We start from the raw sequence: 20,118 nt of genomic DNA, 5'->3' as shown, positions 1-20,118 counted from the left end.
ACCATCTAAGGTCTTCTTAGAGCAGTTGTGAGATAAGAACCACTTGGAATATTTTTAAGTTTGAATTCAGAATTAAATTCCTAGGGAGCAAAAGATAATCCAAAAGAGTTTCTGACTGAGACAGGTGTCTCCATGGTGATAGCACAGAGCCAAGGAGACTGAAACCAGGGTGGTTACCTTTTAATAGAGAAATGGTTTTTGTTCTGCACCAACAAACTGAATCGATAATTCCAGCAAGCATTGCAGAGCTGTGAGTCCTTTGGTTACTAATAGAGGATGAATGAAAAGATCATTAAAGGTCTACACTCATTACCGCGATGGGCCATTTCAGAACACGTGGACTTCTGGATGCTGTATCTTTCATAAGTGAAAGTCCACACATGAAGTTATTTCAGAGAATCAACTGCACCCAAGCAGAGTATCTCTAATTACCATGGGTCCATCCAAAGCTCCACTGATTCAAAAGCTGGAGAGAGAGCCCCTGAGAAGTCTTTACAACTCCTCACCGACTTGAAAGATGATGTTTGCCCTCAGCTGTCATGGCATCTGATTCAATCGTGATGAACATTTATGGACCCCACACTCCGTGCTCTGCACATGCATTATTTCATTTAATCCTCACCATAAAACGAGCATTCTAGAAGGCTGATGAATGAATAGGACCAAAGTCATTCACTCCCACTTAGCAGTACAGCACATGCCCGTCCACCCCATCCTAAAATTGCTCGGGGTCATAGACTCGGGCGCTTAGAGTTACTAAAAGGTGAAGAGGATTTAAACCCTGAAAACGTGTGGTGAAAAGGAAATGAGGATGTTTGGCCTGGCTCCAGGGAACTCTGACAGTGTCTTAAAATGTCTTTCCAACTGTCACGTGCGGACGGGATTATATTTGTTTTGTGGGGTCCCAAGCGGAGGGGAGATTTCAGCTCACCATAAAGAACGGTTTTGTGGTGGTGAGGGGAAGAGCAACCTTGGGAAGAAGAGAGCTCATGTCACTAGAGGTGTTCTCACCAATATTGAATTCTAGTAAATATTAATTACTCGACAAAGATAAATTAAGGGCTAAGTACTTTGCCAAGGGCTGGTAATAAGCTGAACTGCATACATATGAGCATAAAGGAAGAATTCAAGAATTCGGTGCCGTGAGTTGAGATCACAGGGACCTAGACCGGGCATTAGGGGAACACAAAGGAGGGTCCCCACTCCCAGCTGGAAGTTAAAGCATGGGGGTAGGGGTGGGAAATGATGGAGGGCTTCCTGGGGGAGGCGGTGCCGGACCTGAATCTCGGGGGGTGAGGAGGAGTGAGTCAGACAGTGAACACGAGAAGGGTATTCCGGGCTGACAACAGGATAATCAAACCTTTAGAGACGGAGATATGACAGAATCGATTCAGGTAGAAGATGAGTAGCTGGACTTGCTGACATTTGGTTTCCAATTTTGATTCCACTACTTCTCAAACTGATGAAGAAAACCATCCCCAGTGGCAGAACTGATTCAGTCACACAGAGTCAGCTCACCCTTACCTCTGAATAAGGAAGAGAATGGCTTAAGGAAGCTGGGACGTGGCCCAGAACGAATGTCAAATTCCCTGTCCTTCCAGGAAGCAGAACACAGAGAATAGGTGAAGAGGTGTAATGAGGAGAGTCAGAAGAAAACACAGAATGAGGTCATTAGAGGTGCACACTCCCAAGCTGAGCAAGGACCATTCACACGAGAGAAAAGGGGACACCTGAGAAGCAGGTACCAAAAGAATTGTACAGATGCAGAGTAATAAAGCAATCAGCTGGTCTAACCTTCAAGGCAAGACAAGTAAGGTGTCTGGCCCAACATCTCACTGCTATTTGGAAAGAGGGTACCTGATCCATCCTAAACGCATGGGGATTTCCATTGTGCTATGTGGTGTGGTTCGGTTTTTCACGCTAATACAAAAATTGCTACTTATGCTTCTTTGAGCTTCCTTCCCTAGGGACCAGGATGGCGATTATTTGTTTTGATTTAAAATACTTTCCTTTTACAGTTCCTGCTGGCATGGGAGGCTCCATGCAGGGGAAAGAATAAATAGAGACAGTGGTAAATAGGTGATAACATCAGCCAGGCTTTTAAAATAGATTTTTACATGGCAAATCTTTGATGAGAAAAACCCCAAATTGACCACATTACCACAATTAGTTGAGCCCTGTGGCCTGAAGAGGGTTAGATCATAAAGGGTATAATCTGCTGTATGGTTTTCTCAAGGTTCAACTTGACTTAAAAGTAATAAATATTTTTCTTTTGGAAGCCACTCAGCAAAAAGATGATGAATACCTATCATGACAATTTTTTCTAGTGATTAGTTTCTATTCATACTTGGTTCAAAAAACATAATTTGATCTGCATAGGCTCACCAACAAGGAGAAACTGGTAGGCAATGTTGAAGAATAATAGTCAATAAAATTTTCACAGGTTTGAAAGCCATCGGGTCTGCCTCCATAAATAAGGAAGTCGGTGGTTTTCTGGCGTAAAACCACCTTAGGCAATTCAATAGGGGAACAGCCTACCTGATGGACAGACAAAATTAGTGATATATATATAGGCTTCCAAATCTTCACCCACTATCCCAGGAACAAGCGAAGGTGACTCACGGTATCTTAAGTCATGATAAGAATTGCTATACAAACTCACTAGTCTCACTCATTGAATATACTAAGTAACCAAGTGCCCTAAAAGTGAAGATTCCATAGGAATGTGGTGCCTAAAATCTTTTTTGGACAAAAGCATGATACACACACACACATACAAAATATAAATATTTTACCAAATTGATAAATATACCAAATAACACTATTATACTAACCTTTAAGTGTAGACTTAATATTTGACAAATCTATATCAAAAGTTTTCTTTTTTATAAAAGAGAGCATTTTCCATTTTCAAACTGTCTGGCTCCTTTAAAAACAACTTTACTTTAAAGCTATTTCTTAAAGGCTGATCATTTCCCCCAAGCATTAAAAATCAAATCACAGGTTCTCATATTTTTTCAAATGCATTCTTTTCCCCCTTTCCAACTTTAATGAATATAATTGACATATAATATTGTGTGAGTAGTAGGTGTGTAACATGATGGTTTGATGCACATATCAACTGTGAAATGATGACCACGATAGGATTAATTAATACCTCCATCACTTCACATAATTACCATTTTTTTGTATTTGGTACATTTAAGATCTACTCTCTTAACAAGTTTCAAGTATATAACCCAGTACAGTATTTTTAACTGCAGTCACCGTGCTATACATTAGATCCCCAGGACTTAATCATCTTAAAACTAGAATTTTTACCCTTTGACAAACATCTCCCCTTTTTCCCTATGCCCTAGTCCCTGGCAACCACCATTCTACCCTCTGTTTCTGTGAATTCAGCTTTTTTAGATGAAACGCAGTATTTTCAAAATGGTTTAAAGACAGAAAATAAAACAAGCAATGGAATATTATGAAGCGAGATGTGCAAATGCCCAGTTCAGCTCTGAAGGTCCAAAATACTCATTTCATTATTGGTCTAAACCCATTCATTCCAAATTATTAAGTTGCCTTTTTTGTGTTTATTTTTATCGAAAAATGAAAGATTCAATCTAATTGAGATAGTCATATCAGCTTGATATTTTGGGTTTATCCATCCAAGGCAAATGTACTTATGTCTGTATGGACCAGTGGCTACAAACGGTCATGTAAATGTAGTATTAGGACATAAGTGCCCATTATATTTTTTACTTACCCATAGCTCAAGAAAAAATTAACACTTAATTAATTTAAGTTCTCAACACTTAAACAGTTTCCTAAACAAATTTGTTTCTTTACCTCCAAGAATGGTTATTGTTCATTTATTCAAAAAATATTTGGACACTTAGTAAGTGTCAGGCACTGTCCTAGGTAAATGGGATAGAGCACTGAATTAAAGATACAAAAACACCTGTCCTCAAAGAGCATACAGTCAAGTAATAAATGATAAACCTAGTGAATAAGCAAGAACATAGTGTTTTAGAAGATGGTAAGTGCTTTGGGGTTAAGGGGACTGAGACAGTCAGAGAATGTGTGTTGGGAGAGGAAGGGTTGTAATTTTAAGTAGGGGGAACAGGCCAGACCTCACTGAGAAGAGGATAATTCATGAAGGAGCTAAAGTTAACCATGTGGTTATCTGAGGGGGGAGTGTTTCAAACCTTCCAAACAGACAGAACAGCTGGTGCAAAGGCCCTGAGGCAGAAGCACGCCTCACATGTTTGAGGAATCACGAGAACACCTGGTTGGCTGGAGCAGAGTGTGAGATGAGGTCAGGCAGGTACGGAAGGATGAGGTGGGTCTTGTAGGGTCCTGCAGGCCAATACAGGGAGTCCTACTTTTTACTCTTAGTGAAATGGGGGGCTGTGGACCAGAGACATGACATGACCTCAATTATATGTTGAAAGGACTGTTGGACTATTGTGTTGAGAACAGATTCCAGGGAGCAGAAATGGAAGCAGAAAGACCAGTTAGAAGACTATCTCAGTAATCTAAGCAGGAGATGATGGTGACTCAGACCAGGATGTTAGCAGTGGGGTTGTGAGACAAACATGGATTCCGATGTGCTTTAATGGTAGGACAGTCTAACATGTCAATTATTGTGTGTGAAGAAAGAGAGGAACCAAGAATAAATCCATGTTTTTGACTTGAGCAACTGGAAGGACCACTAAGCTGTCGTGTTGAGAAGATTCCATTTAGGTGGAGTTTGGGGAAATCATTAGAAGCTTAGCTCGGGATATCTGGTATTTGATATGTCTCTGCACCCAAGGGTAGAAGTCAGACTGGCAGTTGACCTCTGAGCCTGAAGTTCAGAAGAGATTTCTGTGTGGACAATATCAATGTGGGAGTCATCAGCATGTTTACGTTTAAAACCATGTGACTGCGTGAGATTTATATGGAGGGAGTGTTGACAGAGAAGAAAAAGGAACTAAGGAACGATCCCTTTTAACACCAACGATATAAGTTCAGGGTGAAGAGGAGAAAGCATCCAGGGAGAGTGAGAAGGAGTGAGCAGTGAGGCAGGAGGAAAACCAGGGAATGTGGTCCAGCTGTGGGGCAGGGATGGAGGTCGTGGGTCGTCTTGACAAGAGCAGTTTTTGCCGAAGGATGGAGCCAAAGAAAGGGACCCAAAGGGGGCTCTGGTTGGACAAAAGCAAAGCTCATTCATATACAACAACAATGTTCCAAACTTCTGGTCTTGGGACCCCTTACACTCTTAAATGTATTGAAGACCCCAATGCACCTTGGATTATATGAGCTACATTTATCAACATTTACCAACATTACTGTCTTAGAGATTATTAACTGGGGAATTTTTAAAACCCAAGAATACACAGACACACTTTGCCTTAGCCACCAGGGAGATGACACCATCACGCATTTTATAGTTTCTGGAAACTTCCACTCTGCACCATCAGAGAAAAAGAATGAAAGATGAAAATATTTCAGCTTTATCACAAAGATAATTTTGACTTCATAGACCCCCTAAAAGAGTCTCAGAGATCCCAAGGGTCCTGGGCTCCCTGTGAGAACTCCTAACAGACATGAAAGGAAAGCACAAGACTGAGGATGGTGGTTAACGGGGAGGTGTTTAGAGTCTGTGGACATTCTCTTCAGTGAAGGACTGAAAACCATTATCCACTGAGAGTGAGGAAGGAAAGTGAATGACTGGGGTGTTGGAGGAGAGGAGAGACATGAAACAGGCTAGGAGAACAGGAGAATGGACTGTGGACTGTCGTAAGCATTCAGAGCTATTTTTGTTGTTGGGCTATCTTGAAATTTTACTGTATGTGTGATTAAGAGAGACAGAGAAAAGGAGAGAAATCACTCAAGCTTTTTGTGTGTTGTTCAGTACGTGTTTGTTGATGGGAAGAATCTCTCAGACAAATTATTACGCTTTGCTTCCACGGGTCACAAAGCAAATCATAAGACAATTGTTATGGATTCATTGATTCTTTAAAACTTATACAACACCCACAATACACCAAGTCTTATTTCTCGGCTCTGGGAACGTAAGATTGAATAGACCACATATTCATTCAGTCGGCTGAGATCATATTCATATTCAAACTGCATATGCTAAGATCTACATTGCTCCAAAATTTTTCCAATATATAGAAAACACAGTAAGGGCCACCAAAATAATAGCCTCATGTGGCTGCCTGCCTCACATTTTCAAACTAAGGCGCCACATCACTGGCGATCTACTAAGTGTCTGATAATAAGGCAAGAGTCAAGGGAGCCACTCATATGCACATTTAGAATCTGGTTTATAGAAAACCTATGTCCTATGCCATTCCTGAGAACTGGGCAAATGCAAACTCTTACAGCTTGGATAAAACAAAAAACTGGGCATTGACATGAATTTTGTTCTTGTCCTTTCCCGAACATGAATTTGGAATAAGAATGTAATTCTTGCCATTCCATCTAAGTCATGGACAGTAAGATTTTATTGTTCAGTCTTTACATCTAATGCTTGTAATAATAAATCAAAGCCTTCTGAAGAGAAATTGGTTTAAAATTTTTAATTAAATTTAAAATTACTTAAAGGTGTATTTCAATGCAGTTTTCATCCTCTTTCAATCTTTAAACATCTCTCTGCTTGGGCATTTTGTTTGTGCGGTAAATTTAAAAACATCTTGACCCATTATAAAGGGGAAAAGATATGGGGTTTTTTTAGATATAATAGCTGGCAACAGAAAATAGGAGTTTAGACTTATTTGTATTGACACCTAAATATACTTTTTTGAGTATGCTGGTGTTTGGGTCAAAAACATATTTAGGAAAGGGAACAATTTTAATATTTGGGGAGCCCCCTTCCAGTCCCTAAAAAAGCTAGGAACCAAGAAAATGATCTCTTTTTCCTTTAAGATGAACATTTTTTGTCTCCTTAATAAACTATGACCCAGTACTCTGGGTTCTAGAGACAAAACAGGTTTACTAAAACAAATCACATTTTATAATTCCTAAAGTAGTAAAGGTTAAAGGGGGGGAAAGTCCCCTAACGCTTTGAGAGGGTAGAAGAAGGAAAACTGGGAAATGATAACTGAAAGAGAAATCTTCATTTTAACTAGCTGTAAAATGCTCTTTATTTGCTGTGATTTGAAGTGGATTTTACAATCAATTACACTGAGTAAGATACTCAATCAGCACACCCTGTACTCTGCACCGCACCACGTGAGCTGCATGCATCCATTTTATTAGTGGGATGGTAAACCTAAACAAATGGATTTATAATGGTTTGTAGACAATTCCCATGCAACAACTATATTATTAAATCTAAGGCATTATTAGAGGTTAATTATATTTTAAATTATTGAGGTTTAACAATGATGTAATATATGGAGAAGATATTTATCTTCTCCTGTTTGTACTATAATTACTAAACCTCAGTGAACTTCTCTCTTTAATTCTGCCATTCTCCTTGCTAAATAGCCTCTCTGATGGAACCCTACGCCTACAACCCAAGATGACTCTCTCCGCTGTAGACCTTACATGTCTCCCTTATACACTTCCGGTCTTCTCCATCTTTACCCAAGATCTTGTCAGTATCTTTAGAGGGAAAATAGTTGCTCTGTGGCAAGAGTTCCCACCCTCCCTTGCTTTTCTCCTAACCAACATCCTTCTCTTCCTTGCCCCGTACCTCCCTCAAAGAGCTAAACATCTAAAGCACTAACTGTACCATTTCATTCCCGTCAAGGTCGTTCAGTAATGATCTCTGTTATTTTTCCTGTGCTCATCTGTATTTTGCTGCTCTTATTACGCCTCCATTCCCAGCTTTCAGAAGCGGTCTTCATCCAATCCCAAATGAAGCTCCTCTTACTCCAATCTGTGTTTTCAACATTTTGTCTCTTCCTTTTAGCCTCACGGACAAGCTCCTACAAAAATATTGTGCCTTCAGTACTTTTATTTGTCTCCCTTAAAATGGCATAGAGTGCCCACCTTCTGAGGTTGATATTAGTATTTTATAATTAAGTCCTTAATTTGCATGTACTCATGCAGTTTTTACCCTCAAGCTGCAAATGTTCACGGATACCTTTGGAGAGCTCTTTCAAATCTCTCCTAGTTCTTCATCTTCATGTGCCTTCTCTTCATTCAAATACAACACTTTTTATTGAGCACCTAATATGTGTCAGACACTCTTCTAGGCTCAGAGGCTAGAGAAAAAAGGAAAACAGTCAAGATCCCCGCCCTCAAGGAGCTTGCAAGTGGGAAGAGAGAGTTTAAACCAAGTGCTCTTTCTCTGAAGCCTCCTATTTTCCTTGTGATTATTCTGGAACCCCGAGGTGAGAGCTGTTTCCCCAAGAACGAAACCCAGGTAGGATTACACCTGTGGGACCGACACAGGGCTTGTACTTACACGCTGAGGATGCAGACGGTTGTACTGAGACGCCCCTGCTTGGTGCTCAGGACACTGTTCTAATTTAAATGGTATCAGAGTAAACAGGATGCTACATGTAGAGTGAAACTCCTCAAGTTCTTACCCGAAGAGATAAGGCTGAAATCATAAACATCACACAGAGTTTTAAAATGAAATCTGCAATCAGCTCCAGGGACCTAGGTTGGGACCCGCTGTAGCCACCTAACCTTTCCAACAGCGGCAAGACCAAAGCGAAGGGCATCACTGTGAACTGGAAATGATTTCCCACCCGTCTCTTCCAGGGACCCCACGAATTTTTAAATTCCATATTTATTTAGTAAGTCGGAGGGAGTAAGAAAAGAAAGAGAGAGAGATGTGAACTCCTGCCAAAAATCTAGAGTCTCTATTAAAAAAAAAAAAAAAAATCCCCAAAGTATGCCACTTCAGCCACAGCACATCTGGGAGTTGTTTGAAGAATAATGACAGTAATAATTATGATTACTTACACTTAATTCTCCCTCACAGGGGCGCTATGAAGATTAATGAGTTAATGCTCGTAATGTGTTTTTGGTTCCTGGATGAAAGCTCCCATAAAAGCCCAGATTATGATTATGGTTATTGTTGTTTATATTAGACCATTCTTGTGGAAATCTTCCGTCTCTGCAGATCCACTGCGTTCCCATCATAAAGTACAACTGTTTCCCTAATGAACAGCCCACCACACCAGTGCCAGGAGCAGTCACATCGGGCAGGAATCCCCACTTTAAGAAAGAAAGTGCAAGCAGGCTCACTGTCAGCGGCTGCCCAAGGCCCCATACTCTCAGCTAAACCCTCAGGACACAGCCAAAAGGTAAGCAATGTCCTGCCCCAAATGGAAAACATATTGACAGTGTAAATATCTTCCAAAATAGAGATCCTGCAGGCAGATCGGTAGATATAATCCCAAAATAAATAGAGAAAACTTGATTAATGTTTAAATAAGGCTCACAGAATAGCTTGTTCAAAATCAAAGCCACATAAAGACAACAGATCAATGGATTGCTATTGAACATTCCTTAATTCATTTTTTTTTAAATAAAAGTATTGTGGGACTTCCCTGGCGGTCCAGTGGTTAAGACTCTGAGCTCCCAATGCAGGGGGCCTGGGTTCAATCCCTGGTCAGGGAACTAGATCCCACATGTGGCAACTGAAGATCTCGAGTGCCACAACTAAGACCCAGTGCAGCCTAATTAATTAATTAATTAATTAACTAATTAATTAATTAATTTTAAAAAGTATTGCAGGACTTCCCTTGTGGTGCAGTGGTTAAGAATCCATCTGCCAATGCAGGGGACACAGGTTCGAGCCCTGGTCCAGGAAGATCCCACATGCCGCGGAGCAACTAAGCTCCTGCGCCACAACTGCTGAGCCCACACACCATAACTACAGAAGCCCACGCACCTAAGAGCCCGTGCTCCGCAACAAGAGAAGCCACTGCAATGTGAAGCCTGCGAACAGCAACGAAAAGTAGCCCCCGCTTGTCGCAACTAGAGAAAGCATGCGCACAGCAATGAAGACCCAACGCAGCCTAAATAAATAAATAATTTTTTAAAAAGTATTGCTTATCTCCTATGCATAGGCCTATACCAAACAATGTTCATTGAACAAGACAGAGTCCCCATCCTCAAGAAGATGGTTATTAAAGGATAACGTGTCAGTCACTGCACATGGTCTGGTCCGGAGGGTAGGACATTGACAAATGAAGAGGCAGGGGTAACACAGTCCCTCTGCTGCTCTCTAGTCCCCCCCTTTAGTTGCAGTTAGAAATGGCAATTTATTTGTTCAACAATAAAAACATTTTTCATAGGGCTAACAGAGAAATGAGCCACCCAAGGCCCTTTTTTGCATGGCGCACATGTGAAGACAAACGTAGGTACTATGTCTGGTTCCTTTAAGACACTCAGTTGTGTACAAATGAAGGAAATTGGCCCAGAAGAAAAGAAGAAAATGGGAAACAAAAGACTCCCTTCTTTCTTCTGCTCTAGTATCTCATTTCTCAACTTAATACTATAATTCCTCATTCTGTAGGGTCTCAGAATCATTAGATGAAGGAACTTAGGAGAAAATCAAGACCCTTTCCCTCTGCCTAAATATGGCAGAAGCTGCTGGTTGCCTACCCAATATCCATTCTTTCTTTGTCCATAGAAACAGAATCTTCATTTTAGTGGAGCACTTTCCCACTAGAAAAAAAAAGACCACATTTCTCATTCTCCCTCAAAGGTAGGTATGGCCATATGAGTAAGTACTGGCCAAGGAGAGGTTGGCAGAGATGTTGTGTGGGATCCAGCTTAGCTGGCAAGTGTGTTTTTTCATCCTTCCCCACTTCCTCTTTCCTGCTGCCTGGAAATATGACACGACAGTAGAAACTGTAGTAGGTATGAAGGACCATGAGTTGGCCTTGAGGATGGAGGATGGAATAATGCCTCCACCCCCACCTGCCAAAGATGTCTACGTGCAAATCCCTGGAATGGCAAAGGGAAATCAAGCTTCCAGATGGAGTAAACATTACTAATCAGCTGACTTTACAATACGGAAATTATCCTGGATCACCCAGTGGGTCCAAAATAATCACAAGGGTCCTTAAAAGGGGAGAAGGGAGACAGAAGAAAACCAGAGAGGTGGCCAAGTGAGAAGGACTCAGCCTGATGTTGCTGGCTCTGAAGATGGAGGAAGGGGCCATGAGCCCAGGAATGCAGGCAGCCTCTAAGAATCTGCAAAAGGCAAGGAAACAATCTCCCTTAGAGCTTCCACAAGGAACGCAGACCTGCCGATGGCTTCATGGTAGCCCAGTGAGACACATTTCAGAATCCTGACCTCCAGAGCTCCACGATGAATAAATTTACATTGTTTCAAGCTACAACGTTTGTGGTCATCTGTTACAGCAGCCGTGGTAGGAAACTAGTACACCAGCGCTGAGGATAGCAGAGCAAAGAGAAAGAAGGGGCCTGTGTCCCTGACGACTTAGGTGACCCTGGGTGACCAAACTCTAGATCCTTTAATGGGAAAGAGCAATGCCTTCAGTGTTTCCCACTGTTAATTTGGGGTTTTGTTTTATACTCAGCAAAACGTAACTCATAGCTGATGCCCTATACTTTAGAGAGAAGAGCCTAAGATCCTTGAAGGTTAAGTGACATATTATTTAATGCGATTCAACTCTTTCTTCAGAATCAGAAGAGAACCCATGGTCTCCCAACCCCCATGTTTATGACCTGTCTGCCCAGTAGTAATCCACAGTGGTTCTCAAATTTTAGCTTGTATTGGAATCATCTGGAGGGCTTGTTAAAACAGATGGCTGGGCCCCAACTAGAGTTTCTGAGTCAGTAGGTCCAGGGTTGGGCCAAGGGACCCCACTTTGAGAACACTAGTCTACACTATTCGCTGGACCAACCTCTGATAACTATTCCTTCTCCTCCATTGCCAGATCCTTAACCAAAGTCCAGCACCCATGACCACATGCCTGGGCTATCATGGCGCCTTCCTAGCTGGCCACCTGTCTCCAGCCCTAACTTACTGATCCCCCTACCCACCTCCCACTTAATTAATTTTGCTTTCCCCATGTCCTACTTCTGCTTCAAAACCATTCCTGCTTCCTAGTGTTGATTAGATTAATTCCAAACCCCTCTGTGGGGCTTTCCAGGCTCTCCATATTTGCCTGCCCTCTCTCCTACCCACATCAAGCCATCACTCCTCCGGCCACGCCTAGGAAGAGAGTTGAGGAATGAAACATTGCCTTATTTTATAGCCAAGAGGACTGAGAGCAGCCCAGAGAGAGTTGGCCAGGTCAAAGCCTTTGGTGGATCCAAACTGGAAACAAATGGCCATTCCCATCCTCCACCAGCTCCCCAAGACCACCCAGCTCTGCCCTCGGGGGGCAAGTAACGGGCCCTTGCACGCAGCCCCCAGCAGGTTCTGCTTATGGGAAGCAGCCACGACTCCATGGAAACTCGGAATGAGGTGAGAACATAATGTGCATTTCAACTAATTACTCCAGAAAGGGAACGCAGCCAGGAAGACCTGAGATTGTGTGCTGTTATTCTGAATTTTGAAAGAGAGGGCAAACTTGGAGGAAATTGGCAGCCACTTCCTCCAGTCCTAGCCAAAATGGCACTGTGTCCCTCCCCGGAGCAGCTGTGTGGCTGTGTGGCTTCAGGCAGAGCGCTCGCCTTCCTTTGTGTGCGGAGAAGGTCTGACGTGTGGAGCCTCAGACAGGCAGCGTCGCCCTGGGAGGCTGCTTTCAACTCCTGGGAGAAAGGATGGCTCGTCTTGGGGCAAGAGGAGCCCCCAGGGATCCACCAGCTCTAAGCCTGACCTATTGTAGGGTCTTTGTCGGCTCCTCTCATCAAAATCAGTCTTCCAATGCGTATGAGTTGTGCTCTTGCCAGGAAATCTGGTACCCATATCACCGAGGGCTTTTCTTTAAGGAGGAAATCTTTTCATCTGCTTATGGTACGTTTTTCTCCTGCTCCATTTAAAAGAAGTAATTCTTTCGTGTCTTTGTTCTCAGTCTAGTCTGCTTTCTTTCATTTTACTTTCCGGTTATGGACTCGTGTAAACCTTTCCTCACCCTAAAAATGATTTGCTACAGCTTGGTTTTCATTGTCCCCACCCAGTCTGCAACCTCGCTCTCCTGTGGCATCCCAGGGCTATGTACCTGAGCCTCTCTGGGCTCCCACGTGTACCAATCCAGGCTGCTTCCTTCTCAGTGTTCACAAACCCGTGGCTTTGAATAGTAACTCTTCCAACAAGTACTTATTTGAGTTTCCTATCTTTTATGGGTAGTTCTGTTCTCCCCTCTTAGTGTTCGGGTTTTGTCACAAGCATGCCTCAAAAGCCTCACTTACACAACTTCTGATTAAGGTCCAAAAAAAAAAAAAAACTCCCTTCCAGAAGGAGCTGAAGGGGGTGGCCAGGTTGATGCAAAGAAATTTCCTTCCCAAGTCCCTCCTTCAGTGACGCTCTCAGAACAGTTTGGAGGAAAGAGACGTTACTGAAAAGTCGACTAGAAATTCAAGGATATAGAAGATATTTTTTTACTGAGTTCCTTTCATCGTGTTCATCGAAGTTTCTTATTTCTAAACTCTCCATTTCTTGTTCTCTTCACCTAGTGTTTTTACCTTCTCGGGGTGACTAATCTCTACACAATTTAAGTGGGAGGAAGGTGAAACCCTTGCCTTGAGTAATTTGAGTGAATTTTATATTCTCTTACCTGGATTTAATCATGGGAAGATAACTGAAAGAGAGAAGGAAACAGCAGTTCTAACCAGGCCGAGAACTGAAAGTCAGGTATACCATTACAGAGAACAGAGAACATACACTTCGAAGAGAACCTCTCCGTTCTGTAGACTGCGGGGTAACACACCCTGAAAGTGATGGTAATTACTTTGTAGCTCTTTAGGTTTTCTTTGTGTTAGGCGTTGAAGGAAAGGGGAAAGAGGGTAGCTGACTTTTAAATGAATGGGAGATAGAAATTCCAGGTGAATTTAAAGCAACTGGCAAACAGGCATCTCTTCTCAGTGTTTCCTTGGTTTTGCCCCAGACTGGAAAGCCATCACCTTCCTGGCTCTTTCATGGAATTTCTGTGTGGTCTTGGCCTTACTCAAATAATTTCTCCCCTTCTGCATTTCATCATGTGTATATGAGTAGAGGATTAACTTCAAAGCAGTCCAGAGCCTAATCAATGTCTCTAGGGTGCCTGAAGATCCTTGGATGGAAAAAAAATAAAACCACCACCTGTATGCAAATTCTGAGATGACATGACAGCAGGTGGAAATTATTACTATTAAATGTGACTCCATCTCAGAATATTTGGCAAACTCCTCCTCTGGGACATGAGAAATGTCAAGTCAGTGAGAGCAAGCTTCCTCTATGACCAAAGCTTCCTCTCCCTCTGTCTCTCTGTGTCTCTGTCTCTGTGTCTCTGTCTCTCTCTCTCCCCCTCTCGCTCTCTCTCTCTATCTATGTGTGTGTGTGTGTATATATCTATATCTATATATATATATATAGATATTTTCATGATGTTACATTAGAAGGCAACACAATCAATAAAACTGAAAAGAAAATAATGAAAAGCAGAATGTGATTCATGGCTTTAGGAGAAGACAAGCCAACTATGCAAACACCCAGCTACTCTTCTGCATCAGCTTCTTCCTCCATTTCTCTCTTCTATCTTCTCTCAGTGGGTTTACCCAGGGCCAGAACGATACTGAAACTCAATGGGAACATTGATGTCATGATGCTTCTGAGGTCAGGAAAATAACCCTTTATCATAAGTTCTTAAAAATAAACATTCAAAACCTTTACTAATCCCCATTATCCTTCCCTTGGTCAATTCATAAAGAGTCAACTACCAGCAATTTATTTTAAGCTCTCCATTTGACATTTGTCTTGGATAAATGGACAACACTACCATATTTGCAATGGTCTTTTGATGTGATCATAGGATAGACTTTGCAGGATTTCCTTATATCCTCAAGCTGGAAGATGGCTTGATTAAGGTCAAAATCTACGTGCGTTGATTCATTTATTTAACACACATTTATTGAGTTCCCTCTAAGTGACAAGCACTGTGCATCAGGGAATTGGGGGGGGTGGGGTACTAAGACAAAGCAGACAGGTCATCTTTGTATTATTGTAAGTGCTAAGGATGGGCACCTAAACCATTTGCAAAGTAAGGGGGATAGAAATGTCTTTAAGTCTTATATTATGGAAATACTCTTGGTCAGAGATTTTTTTAACTCAACAAAATAACAAGAGGAGGAAATGGTTGAATGAAATTCAGTTTGGTTGATGCTGTCTGTTCTTTATAAGATACTTTCCTTGCCTCGATGCTTCAGGATCCCTTTTTACCCTACCCCTAACCTCCAATCCACTTTGTAGATGGAATCTCCTTAATTTCTCTGTTATTCCCTATATTCCTGCTGGCTTTCCACATAAGAGGTATTAGAAACTCGTGGAAACAATCTCTTGACTTTTGAAGTCAGACGAGGTAAGGTAATGTATTATTCAGGGTTCTCCAGAGAAACAGAACCAATAGGGATAGATAGATAGATATACAGATGGATAGATAGATAGATAGAGGTATAGATATAAATTAGATATAAACATTTATTATATAAATACACATAAATTAAATATATATATATATATATATATATATATATATATATATATATATATATATAAAGGAATTAACTTACACTGTTATGGAGGCTGGCAAGTCCAAATCTTCAGAGTGGGCCAGCTGGCTGGAGATCCAGAAAAGTGAAGGTTCCAGTTCAGGTCCAAAGGCCATCTTCTGTAGAACCAGGAAGGGCTGATGTTGTAGATGAAACCCAAGGCTGTCTGTGGAAAAATCTCTCTTTTCCTGGGGAGACCAGCCTTTTTTGTCTTCAACTGATTAGATGAGACCTACCCACATTATGGAGGGCAATCTGCTTTACTCAAATTCCACTGATTTAAATGTTAATCTTAACCAAGCACACTCAAAGAAATACCCGAAATAATGTGTGACCAAGTATCTGGGCACCTCATGGCACAGCCAAGTCTGCAAATAAAATTAACCATCACAGGTAAAAAGCCCTATCCTAATATAATTTTTTGATTCCTTGTAGCATCTTTACCTACATAAAGTTATAGAGAAAATAACAATTGACTAGTGAACAATTTAAATATTCTAGGATCAGCTTTATTCTATCTGCTACCATTCTTGATGTATTGTCATATCATTTAAATATAATTTTTAAATGCCAAAGATGTTAACTCCAAAATGGTTTCCAAAATCTATAACGATACTTTAGAGCTGCGATTTTAAAAACAGAAAAAAGATAGCTAAATCTCTTAAATAACTGAAAAGTAACAGGTTCCCCCTGCCAAGTCCCACCAGTCTCCTATTTTGAAATCAAGAGAAAGCCAGTCCCTTAAAGAACCACTGACGTATTACCTACTGCTCCACATAGACAAGGGAAGGGAGCAGAACATAAATCACAGACACTCCCTGCTTTCAAAAAAGCAAGATGGCTCTGGGAAAAAGCAGCACACCACTGCCAGAAAGTTGCATCACATACATTTAACCTGCAAGTGCATTTAACCTTTTTTTTTAAGTAAGGGAGCAAATAGTCATGATTTTTATTTATTTACCACTATTGATGATACCGTGACATTGATTTCAGATGAAACGGCATACCATGATCGTTAACTGCAGCTTATGTACATTCTTTGCAGTATCCTAAATATAGTCAATATTCAATAAATATTTGTTCAACTTACACTTTGTTTTTCAACAGACAGTAAAAAGTGAATAATTATAATAGAAATGTTTGTTAATTCATTTAACCAATATATATGGCTGAGTACTTATTATGTACTAAGCGCCACTGAGAAAACAATAATGAGGAAGCAATCATTTCCAGTCAGAGAAGCCTGGAACTCAGTACACAAGAGAGGCAAGCCAACAGTGAATTAAAATAATAATGTGAAAAATGCCATACTCTCTACTAAGAGCTATCAAAGCAAAGAGGAATTGTTTTGTCTAAACTGCCTTATTTGGAATATCATCCTACAGATTATACCTAAAATATTTCCACAAAGTGTTTTGAGTGGTTGTGTTCCAAAGTCAACCTTGACAGATCAAGGAACATGAGAGATTTGGAAGAAATACTGAGTTCTGACACCGAAGTAATCACTGATGACTCCTATGGGTGGCATTTGAAGCGGAAGACCAATAAATTATTTTTTCATCTCAACCACTTTGAACTAAGAATAATTTAATATCTGAGTTGGCAATCACACATGTCTTCACTAGTACACTGCCACTTACTTAAGAGCTACATTACGTCTCTCCCTGATGAATAGGTTTACATTCTGTGGTCAGCAATAAATCCCCTCCCTGCCAAGCATGGTTCCAACTTCCACAAGATTCAGATTTCCAGTGATGGTGGTGTATAATCCAGCAGAAAACTGTTCTCATGTCGGACAAAAAGGTTACATACCAAATGATTGGAGACCATTCTTGGTGGCAGGTTGATATTTGTCATAGGAGTATTACATTGACTCAATTTATATACTATTCCAGTACCATTCAATCCCCAGTACCGTGGATTATTTTTCAGATAGCAGACCTAGAAACATAAAATCTTGAGATAGAAATGTTTCTTTCAACAGCCTCATTATACAGATGAGAAATCAGAGGCCAAAGTAACTTGCCCAAAATGGCACAGTTAAGAAATGATGAAGCCAGAACTATATTCTAGATTTCCTTACTTTTTCAATTCCATCATCCTCTTAAGGGGGCCATTAGATAGGAATGCTACCATCCTGAAGGCAAGTATTAGTAACTATCACTTAAATTGTCTAAAATCCAGAATCAATTTATAAACTGGATTGCTTTTCTATCAACAGAGACATTACACATGAAAAACCATAGTCTCCTGAAAGAAATTAGATGTATTGGAACTGATCTGCGGAATCATGTAATAAGCGGATTGTGGGAAATATACAAGAATCCCGAGAGAACCATGATCCCCTGAAAAGCCTGAACTCTGTGAAGACAGGAAATATGTGTGATTCATTTTCATCCACAGTGTGTAGCAATGCCTGGCAATAGACTCTCAGGAAAGCCGTGTGTGCCCCATGAGTGGCTCTACGTAGATCTTCAAAGCAACCCTGAATAAGAGTACTAATCTTATGAGTGTGTCATAGACACAGAGCACAGCACCTCCCTGAAGGCTGCAGTATTTATAAAAACAGGGGAGTTGCTGGCATTGGCTCTGTGGAGTGATAACAAGAGACCACACCTCATTGATCTGAAAGTCAATGGCCTTATTAAGAAAGAAGTAGAAGGTCTCCAAGCAGGTGAAGTAATTTCTCTCTTTCTTTCAGATCTGCTTTAAAATTCACATTTGCTTACCACTGACATAACTGCTATACCTTGTCATGAGTTTCAGGAGCCCGTGGGACTCTTCACCTTCTAGCTCAATGTGAATTTTTCCTTAAATGACCACGGGAGAGAGAGAGAATCAAATTAACCAACTCCAGATGAAATATTGGGGCTGATTTACATTTCCAGGAATAAAGCATCACTGCTCAAAGAACTATGTGAGTTTGGCCAAATTTAAAATAAAGCAAGTAGAAGTCAACCAGCTGCTGGAGTAGGGCTAACCAGCTGCTGGAGTAGGGCTGCCCACCCTACAATGCGCACAACTGTCCAAATTTTCAAGGGGGTCCTTGAAGCAAATAAGGAGAAAAATGCTGCCATTACCAATTGCACTAAGACTCTGGATTATGCTTGACATTACTTCATATGATTACTTTATTAGATATTTGGCAACACAAGCTGATATAAATGAAAAAAAAAGTGACATTATGATTAAAAAATCAAGATTTGGAAGACATTTAATGTCATGGAAAAATCTCTGTAATATATCATGACATCAAGAAAAGCTATGTGATTCCAGTTGTATAACAATGTGAAAGTATGTGTGCATTGTGCTCCAGTTACCTAATGCTGTGTAACAAACATCTCTAAAACGTAGTAACTTAAAACTACTACACATTTATTTTGCTCCTTTGGTCAGGGCTCAGTGAGAGCAGCTCCTCTCTCCTTCACTCAATGTTGACTGCGGGGCAGTTGAAGGCTGAATGTGGAATCACCTGAAGGTTTGTTCAGTCACCTCTCTGGTGGCTGATGCTGGCTGTAGGCTGGAAGTCTCATTTCCTTTCCAAGACTCTCTCTCCATTTAGTCTTTCTATAAAGTTTCACTTGGACTTCCTCACAACATGGTGGCACAGTGGCTGGATGGAAGGGCAAGCATCCTAAGAGAGAGAAAGCCAGGAAGAAGCTGAATTACAGTCTCTAACCTAACCTTGTAGGTCACACAGCCTCAACCTCACCCAGGTCTGCCCTGATGCAAGAGGAGGTAGCAAAGATTTCTCACTGGAAGAGTGTCAATGCAACCTTGCAAAAAGGGCCTGTAGGATGGAATAAATATTGACATGGCCATCTTTGGAATACACTCTGCCACACATGGAAAAAATACTGACAGTAAATACACCACACGTGAAGAGCAATTATCCCTGAGTGATCTGAGAACAACTTATTTATTTTTTCCATCAGTTTTCCAAAATTTCAACAATTAGCATGCTTTACTCTCATAAACATTTCTCTATAGTATAGTTGGTGGGGAGGGGGTGGATGAGATGGGCATGCAATACATTTTCCTATAGAACTTGAAAATTTGGGTTCCCAAGATCCACTTACCCAGGAGTGTATCTCATTCATCATATTTGCTCAAAGCTAGCCTTCTCAAAGAAGGTTCTGATTTAGGAAATACTTGGTGTTCAAAAATCCTGGAAAAAAAGGCTCTATGATCCATGTTTGAAAACCTTTGCCTCCTAGATCTTGTCCCTGAGGGTAACAGTACACAAGTGAACATTTTTAAGGCTCTGAAACATTGTTGTTAAGACATCATCAGTCCAACTTATTTGGCAGTGGAGCCCCATTTTGTAGCATCTATCAGCTGAAAACACTTTGGGGGTACACGTCTCTAAACCAGGGTTTCTCAACCTCAGTGTCACTGACATTTTGGGTTGGATAATTTTATGTTGTTGAGACTGTGCTGTATGTCTCTGGCCTCCACCCACTAGACGCCAGTCACAGTGCCCTTCCCGTCCCAGCTGTGACAACCAAA

The sequence above is a fragment of the Balaenoptera borealis genome, assembly GCF_965194805.1.
Source record: "Balaenoptera borealis genome assembly, chromosome: 3".
NCBI lineage: Eukaryota > Metazoa > Chordata > Mammalia > Artiodactyla > Balaenopteridae > Balaenoptera > Balaenoptera borealis.
The sequence above is the reverse complement of the archived record's forward strand: the minus strand, read 5'-3'. Positions refer to the sequence as shown.